Source organism: Ixodes scapularis, unplaced genomic scaffold (assembly GCF_016920785.2).
Source record: "Ixodes scapularis isolate PalLabHiFi unplaced genomic scaffold, ASM1692078v2 PGA_scaffold3__209_contigs__length_174095766, whole genome shotgun sequence".
Classification (NCBI taxonomy): Eukaryota; Metazoa; Arthropoda; class Arachnida; order Ixodida; family Ixodidae; genus Ixodes; species Ixodes scapularis.
Window position 1 is genome coordinate 73,975,379 of NW_024609868.1, and position 8,215 is coordinate 73,983,593.

An 8,215-nucleotide genomic window follows, 5' to 3' on the forward strand; every position below is an offset into this window, starting at 1 on the left:
ACGCCATTCATTTTAATTTGAGAGTCACTAAGTTTAATCCGATCATGTATGTGAATTAACTATGACTACTAAATCATATGTTACAAGCGTTTTAGAGGTCCAAGTTGCTTGAAAGTCATGAATGACTTTGTACTATATATGCGCGTTGCATGACTGGTTCTCTCGTGACTTTTGGTAGATTTCTTAGACCATAATGCGAAACCTCGGGACTGAAGAATGGGGATGTTTTGTCGGCCTTAGAATAGTAAAAAAATTTAAAAAAAAACTTGACAGTAAAACCGTGTTTAGAAAATATGTATTTCAATTAGGTGTATTCGTTCAACGGCATAACCATTTTCATTGCAAATAAATATGCTGATTTTCGACTGCGTATCAGAGATGAACCGAAACCCAAAGGAGGCTCAAAGAAGACATTCGACTTCGTTGTTGTGGAGGATCTGGCAGCTATGGCGGATAAATACCCGACCTACACGCTGAAGCAACTCAAACAAGAGCTTGAAGCAACTCGACCAGGTACCCAAATCAGGCTATGTAGTACAGTTGATAGACTGTTAGATGGACACGGTAATGCAGCGAAGCAACTTTTCTGCAGCCGGTTGACCGAATTCGCGGTGACGTAAGAAGTGCAGGAAAAGAATACGCTTCGTGGTTGCAGGGCAACAGCCTGCTTCAACTTCGATATAACGTTGACGAGACAAACTTCATAACTTGGTGTAGTCGGAGGTTTGGGAGGACAAAACGTGGGTGGAGCGCCGTCTTGAGAACTACAGGTACTAAAGGGCCCAATTTCAGCGTCCTCACATGCATGTCTTGCGAAGAAGTGTGGAGAAAGTGTCCTGGGTTGGCGTTCAACGAATTTCTGAAGAAAATTTCGAGGGAGATCATGGCAACAGCTTCTGGCTATACGCGGTTGTTATATTTGATAATGCACCCGCACACTGACGAGCCGCAGATGCCGCCTTGGCCGAAAAGCACTCTTTAAAGTACTTACCACCACACATCCATTCTTCAAACCAGTTGAAGATGTGTTTTCAAGTCCAAGTGAGTTGTGAAAGCTTAACTCAGTGAGCATACCGCAGCCGTACTTGCGCGGATTGAAGCTACAACCTTAAGGGGACACGGCAACGCAAGGAACAACGGCGACGCAAGAAGCAATGCAGAAAATTCAACGTGTTGATTGCGCGGCCTATCCCAGCAAGCAATTTAGGTACATCGTATATATACCTGCCCTTCATATCGAGGACATGTAACTCACATATCCGAGTGTGGAATACACGCAGTCCAAAATAAGCATCTCGACTTGCAATTAAAATATTCATGACATTGAATGATTGCACCTAATTCCAATACAAGTGTTTCAAACACGGTTTCACTGTCAAGTCTCTTGAAAATTTCCGTTACTGTTGTAAGACCGACAAAACAACCCCATCATTCAGTCTCGAGCTTACGTATTATGGTCTAAGAAATCCCTCAAAATTCACGAGAGAACCAGTCACGCAATGCGCATATACAGTGAAAAAGCATTTATGACTTGCGAGTAATTTAGACCTCTAGAATTGTTGTACTAAATGAGTTAGTAGTAATAGTTAATTCACAGATATCAAAGGATTAAATTGAGTAACCCTTGAATTAAAATGAATGGCGCTGGGAATAAATTGTTGAGAACTTCAATAAAATGAATTGAAACTGAGATTAAGTTGGTGTACAGCTGGATTAAATTCAGGGACACTGGGAGTATAAAGGCTGGGAAAACGTGGGAAAAGGCTGGGAAAACGTGGGAAACGTGGGAAAAATAAAAGTGGGAAAACCTGCAGAGCTGGGGGCACCGCATACCGCACCGGCCGCGAAGCTAGACTGGCTACGCGCTGAGCTCGAAAATGCAGCTTGCTTGTGCATATTAACTGCGTTTCCGTGCGAGAGGATGCCTTCGACAGAAGAAGAAAAAAACAACACAACGCTAGTGTTTCCTGCCCGGGTGCGATGGAGGCTACCGCTCGTGTGGAGATCAGCTATCCCTGCCTCTTTCGTGCGCCGTGCTCTCGTGGGATGATTGAAAAGTGGGCCCGTGCTGTACCTTGAGGGATCATCTCGATTTTCTACGTTAACTTTCTGGGACAATAGAACTTCGGTTGGTCTCTAAAATTAGGCATTACTCTGGGATGGGAAAGTGAAGTACAAATTAACTTGCCCCTTCACCGGCTCAGTTGGTTTCCAATATAAAGCAGTTGGAGCTAGCCTTCGCGTAGCTCGACTTGTCACCTTCTGAGCTTCCTTATGAAAGTTTTAGATCTAGACTGTAGGTATGGGTTTCTACGAAAGTAAAAACGCACCCTTCACCTTAAAGGTCTATGATGTGACAATCTGACCTCAATCCTAGAGTGTACGATTTGTGTGTGAGTGTGCGCGTATGTTTATGTGAGAGGGTGTCTCTGTGTTTCTTAACTATTATTTATTTATTACGGGGAACATGCTTTTGTTGCATGGGCAATAGCCTTTTTACTGTTACCCAGGTTTTATAAACCTAATAGAGCATCCAGCATTAAGCTCGAGTGCAAAACTCTGAACTGTGAAGACGCATGCAGTCTTGCGCTGTAATGTAATCGAGGGACGGCCATGACAGGGAATAAAGATATCAAAACACGTTCCGAGCGCTGATCGTAGCTATGCACGCCGTTCCCGGCGAAGGAACAGGAGACATCATGCTTAGGTGAGACAATATATTCGTTCATTATTAAACGCACCTTTTACTCTGATTTTTTTCTTAAAATGGGGATTTGGCGGCCGGTGATTGTTAGGGATGTCGTGAACCTCCCAATGTTGAAGTTCGAAAGGTTTTGAAAAATTCGTACCTAACTAAGGTTCGTACTTTAAAATTTCGAAACTTTGGAACTCCGCTGACGTTCGAATTCAAATAATTCGGAAATATCAAGGTTTCTAAAAGTTCTAGTTCGAAGATTTCGATTTTTTGGAAGATAGTTCGAAAACTTCGAACATCTCGAATTCTCTAAAGATTTAAGGTCGAAAAGTCGAAGATTTCGATTGTTTCGAGGTACGAGTTCAGAAAGTTGGAAAGTTTCGATTTCAAGTTCGAAGTTTGAATCTCACGAACGGATTTCAAATTCTACAGTTCCAAACTAAGTTTTCATCAAATCATAAAGAAAATAAATCGCCAATCGAAAAAAGCTTGTACTGAATATGTTGACCATTTTTCTTTTAGGAGGTGAATAGGTACTCCTTTCTTCTTAATGCTGTAGTACTGACGGTACTAGCGTATTACCTGTATTACCCTTATTTGCTGCAATTTATTAAACAAGCATTGAACTGCTCGAACTGTTCACCGAAAAGCCCTGATGCGGTCGGGTGAACGTACTTACTATTTCTTTGCGAACTAATAGCAATCCGATCAGACGTCGCCTTGATGCAATACCGGCAGAATACAACTTAATATGCAGGACAACGCATGGACCCAAAGGCATCCGTCCTCTCCCTTTATTAGAATCATTTAAGTACAGACTTTTTTTCTAAGGTAAGGAGTAACAGAAATATTATATGTCTACAATTTCTACTGATTCTTTTTCGTTCATCTCATTGTGCTTTTTTTTCGTTGCCGCGGCAGCAGTTGTCGCCGCAAGTGCAATCAAAAGAAAGATTGAGTGCGTTCTGAATGTCGCCGTGACGACAACGTCACGTGAGTTGCCCTTTTAGTTACGAAGAGTCGCAAAATTTGAACTCTGGCGTGCTGAAATAAAATGCTTGAACACATCCTCACCTGGCAATCGTGATTGGAGCGGTATTTGTTAAACTCAGTGCCTCCACTAGGGGAATATTTGGGGCTAGTTGTTTGTCACAAGATCTGTTAGTCATTGCGCCCCAGGTCATTGAATCAGTGTCTGCGAATGATGTGCCCTCGTTTTCGCCCTATTCTTATCAATTAATGACGAAACTCTCTGCATAAATGGCTCTGATGGCGATAAAAGAGCAAACATTTTTTTTCGTGGCCTTTGAATTATACTGTGTTTAGCACCACCTAGCCTAGACATTTGCAATTACTCCGCTTGTGCCTGCTATCTCGTGGCTAGCGATTTAACCTTCTCTCACGCTCCACGATATTTTTTGGACCGTGCAATGAGCTAACGGGTGCATTGAATTCGCTCTTCAGGGGACGACTTTTGGATCTGGATCTGGATCTGAATTGGCTATTCTATTCCTAACGGGAGGAATCTACAGTACGGATTATCTCAGTTTATGTCCTAGCAATATATTTTCTTCGGGAATGACAAACTCCCGCCCCCCCGCAGGATTTCCTTGTCCAATTCTCCAATCGTCGCTTTGTTGTCTCGATCACGTTCGCACCGTTTCCCCTTACTGCCACACCAGCCGTGCTGGTGCGGCAGCAGGCTCTCATGTCTCCCTCTTGCGGTTGACCAACGAAACCGAGAGCCTGTTCCAGTGTCACTTCGCGTGGTTTGAGCGGCCGTGGCATCCTGCACCTCAGCACCAGGTGTCCCGTAGTCTCCTACTCTTCTCCAGAGATGGCGCACATCATGCTGGCCTGGACTCTGCCAGATTTCACCTGCCACCACTTCATTCTCAACGTTCCGGAGCGAGCCTCGAAGAGCAGGCTGCTCCTCAGTGTGTTATCGAAAAACTGCCCCTTGTAGATCTCCTTCTTGTGGCTGATGTAGGTCTGGAGTGCCGGCTTGTCAGCTGCCCTTCTTGCCCATCTTTGGGTCTCCACAGCTCTGACCTGCTCACGCAGCTCCTTCAATCCTATGCTTGTATCTGCCAGCCTATTGATGGACGGCAGCAGCACCCCATAATTGTTCGACAGCACAAAGAACTCTCCTAGTCCATCGGGTTGCCGCCCCGGTGTAGAGTAGGCACCTCTGCATCTGATGTACCCACCGCTCCTGTCCGAGGCCCCAGGCCCGCACTTAGAAACTGAGCTTCGCCACCGCCTCACGATCCACGAACGAGGACTACCCGACATCGCCCTGCACTGCCTTGTTTTGTGTTGTCCCATGAGAGCCGAGGGCCAGCCTTCCCCACTTCGCGCTGCCTTCTCTCCAAGCACTCCCGCGTGGCGGCTGACGGACACAGCACCGCGTTAGTGAACGTCAGTCCCGGCACCGTCACTGCCTTCCATAGGCCGCGTACCACCTCCAATATATTAAAAGATCATAGACCCTGGGCCTTAAACACGCGTTGCCCTCGTAGCGCCTTCACTCGCACCCTCTGTTCATACTGCGCCAAATAGTCTGGACCCGTCGACAGCCTGACTCCCAGGTTGCGGTATGCGGACTCGAACGGAATGCTCTTCCCTTGCAGGGTTACCGGCTCACTCTCCGTCGGTCCTCCCAGACTCCCCCAACGTAACACAGCACATTTCTGGGTGCTGAACCGTAGTCCGAGGCGGTCCCCATGCCGTGTTCACGTATCCAGAAGCTTTTGCAGGCCGGACCTCGAGCTCGCCGTCAGCACAATTTCTGGGCGAGGACTCTGTACAGCACCGGAGTCACCGTGATCGGCCTGTACGATGATAATCTACCCCTTTCCCTAGCACCCTTATACAAGAAAGTCATTCAACCGTGGCGCCAGTCGTGAGGTATCTTTCCAGTCTCCAGCATTTCACTGAAGCACTCCCTCAACGCGAAGCACTGCCTTGGGACCAGCTTCTTGAGAAGAAACGCTGGAAACCCATCCATTCCTGTCGCCGTGCTTGCCTGGATTCGACCAACGATGTTCCTGAGCTCCGCCTTGCCGATAGGACCCAACCATTCATGCGAGTCGACCTCCTCTGTCCCTGGCTCACCCTCTACTTGGTTCACCTTGCCTTCTTCTCTTCCAAACGCGGCAGCGACTTGCGCCGCCACAAACTGCAGACCCTCCGTCTCTGACAGTTGAACTTCTGATTCCGGGTGACGCAGCGGCTGTTTGGGCGTCGCATGCCTGTTTGACCTCTGCATGTGTCTCCAGAATTTTCTTGGTGCATCCCAACCACTTCTTCTCAGATCCTCCAGGATCCCTCGGTCTACCTTGCGAAGCTTCTCCTGGATCAAGCATGCCGCTACCTTCTTCTTGTCTTTGTAGCTTCCCCATAGGCTCCTCCGTGCCTGCTCGGGCCACCGGGCTCTCACCACCGTCCGATGTTTGCGGCTCGCATCCTTTCTGGCGCTGATTGCAACCCGTACATCCCGGTCCCACCATCGTTTCAGTCGTTTGCCCACCCTGCGCCTTTTTCTTCTTCAACTCCTGTCGTACACGCCCAATTATGCGTTCCTACTCTGCCTCCGGCGTCACCTCCAGTTGCTCCGCAATCTGGTCGATGTCTCGTTCCGTAAGAAACCACTTGCGCTCGTTGCCTCCCCTCTCGTTTTCCCTTTTCCCGCCACATTTCATCAACATTCTGTTGTGGTCACTTCCAGCTCTGCGATCGCCCTTTTCATCAATGACCATCCTAGTTAAGCGGTCGTACAGACCAGGTGACATGACCGCAAAATCTATGCAAAGCTTCCGGTCTTCTGACGACCACGTGGTGAATCCCTCGCACTTCGGTTGGAAGTTCCCTTTCACAAGATTGAATTGATCTACCGTTTCTAGTAACTCCTGGCGGTTTGCATCCGTGGCCCCGTCCAGGCTGTCCAGGTGTGCATTAAAGTCCCCCATCAGGAGAATATAATACTCTCCATGGAGGTCTCCTATGTCTACCCGAAGGCACTCCCATAGCTCCCTATTCCTCTCCTTGGCAGTTCTTCCTGTCCCCATGTAGACCACCGCCACTTCAGTCTTACATCCTGCTAGCATCCCCGTCATCCAGAGGTGTTCCCGGCAACTCGGTCTTGCCCTGACCCGTCCTCAATTCGGCGCAAAGAGTACACTAGTGCCTTTTCATCCCCCCTCTCTTCCCTCTCTGTTACAAGCCTCCCAGAACAACCTTGAGTGTCCCGGTGGCATTTCCGCCTCTCGACAATGGGTCTCCACTACGCCGCCCAGCTCGATTTGTTCATCTGTCATTGTCTGGATTATCTCTTCCCACTTGCGCTGAACCCGACCACCCTGTATGTTCAGGAAGGCTAGCTTTGTTCCTCTTTTTGCTCTCCTTCGTCGTCTCCTTTTCCGCGGGGCTTCGTTTCGATCCCCCTGTTGCGCCTTGAGGGCGCTCGTAGGGGAAAGGAACAGGACGACCCAGCTCTGGTGAACGATTTACTTCAACTTCCTCTTTTCTCCTTCCCGCTCCCATGCCCGCGCGCTAGGAAGGATCCGTTAAACATTAATTTCCAACACACTCCCCCCGAAATGAGCAAGCCGCTCATTTGATCACCAGGTCTCCAATGGGTGGAGCAGCTGCACGGGCCTTCGTGTGCATGTACCCGAGGGTAGCCTAAACGCGCAGGATCGCACGTGGCCGTCTCTACCGTGAAAGACCTCGATGACGCGAACGGTTCTCCACAGGTGACGTGGGGTGTTGTCATCGTGCAGCAAAACTACGTCCCCAACTTTCGGTGTACAGCTGTCAGCGGGTCGGGCGAGATGTGCTGAGCGAAGCTCTTGGAGATATTCTTGCTTCCAACGTTTCCAGAATTGGTCCATGAGGCGCTGCCGATATTTCCAGCGGCGGGAGAGGGTTTCCTTAGATGACGCCTGGGGCGGTTCCACCTCGGGTAGTGTGGTCAGTCTTCTCCCGATGAGCAAATGTGCTGGCGTCAAGGCTCCCGGCTCGCCAGGATCTGCGTGGAGGTATGTCAAGGGCCGCGAGTTTACGGTAGCCTCAACGTCAACCAAGATAGTCGTCAGCTCCTCGAACGATAGGCTCTGCCGTCCAAGAACCTTTCGGAGGCAGACCTTTACCGAACACACCAGTCGTTCCCACCAACCGCCCCACCATGCCGCTCTCTCCACGATGAACTTCCACGTGATTCGCTGAGAGCTGCAGTAATCCTGCAACACTGGGTTGCGCATCGTTTCTCACACAGCCCTCAAGTCTTTCGCAGCCCTTTTGAACGTAAGAGCATTATCACTGTAAATCGTGCTCGGTATTCCTCTACGAGCCACAAAGCGTCGAAGGGCCAGAAGCCAGGGTGTCGTGGCTACGGAAGAGACGAGCTCTAGGTGTACAGCTCGAGTGGTTGCGCAAGTGAAAAGGGCAAAGGCAAAAGGCCTTTACGTCGTCACCGTTGGTCTTGACGAACAAAGGTCCGGCAAAATTGACTCCTAC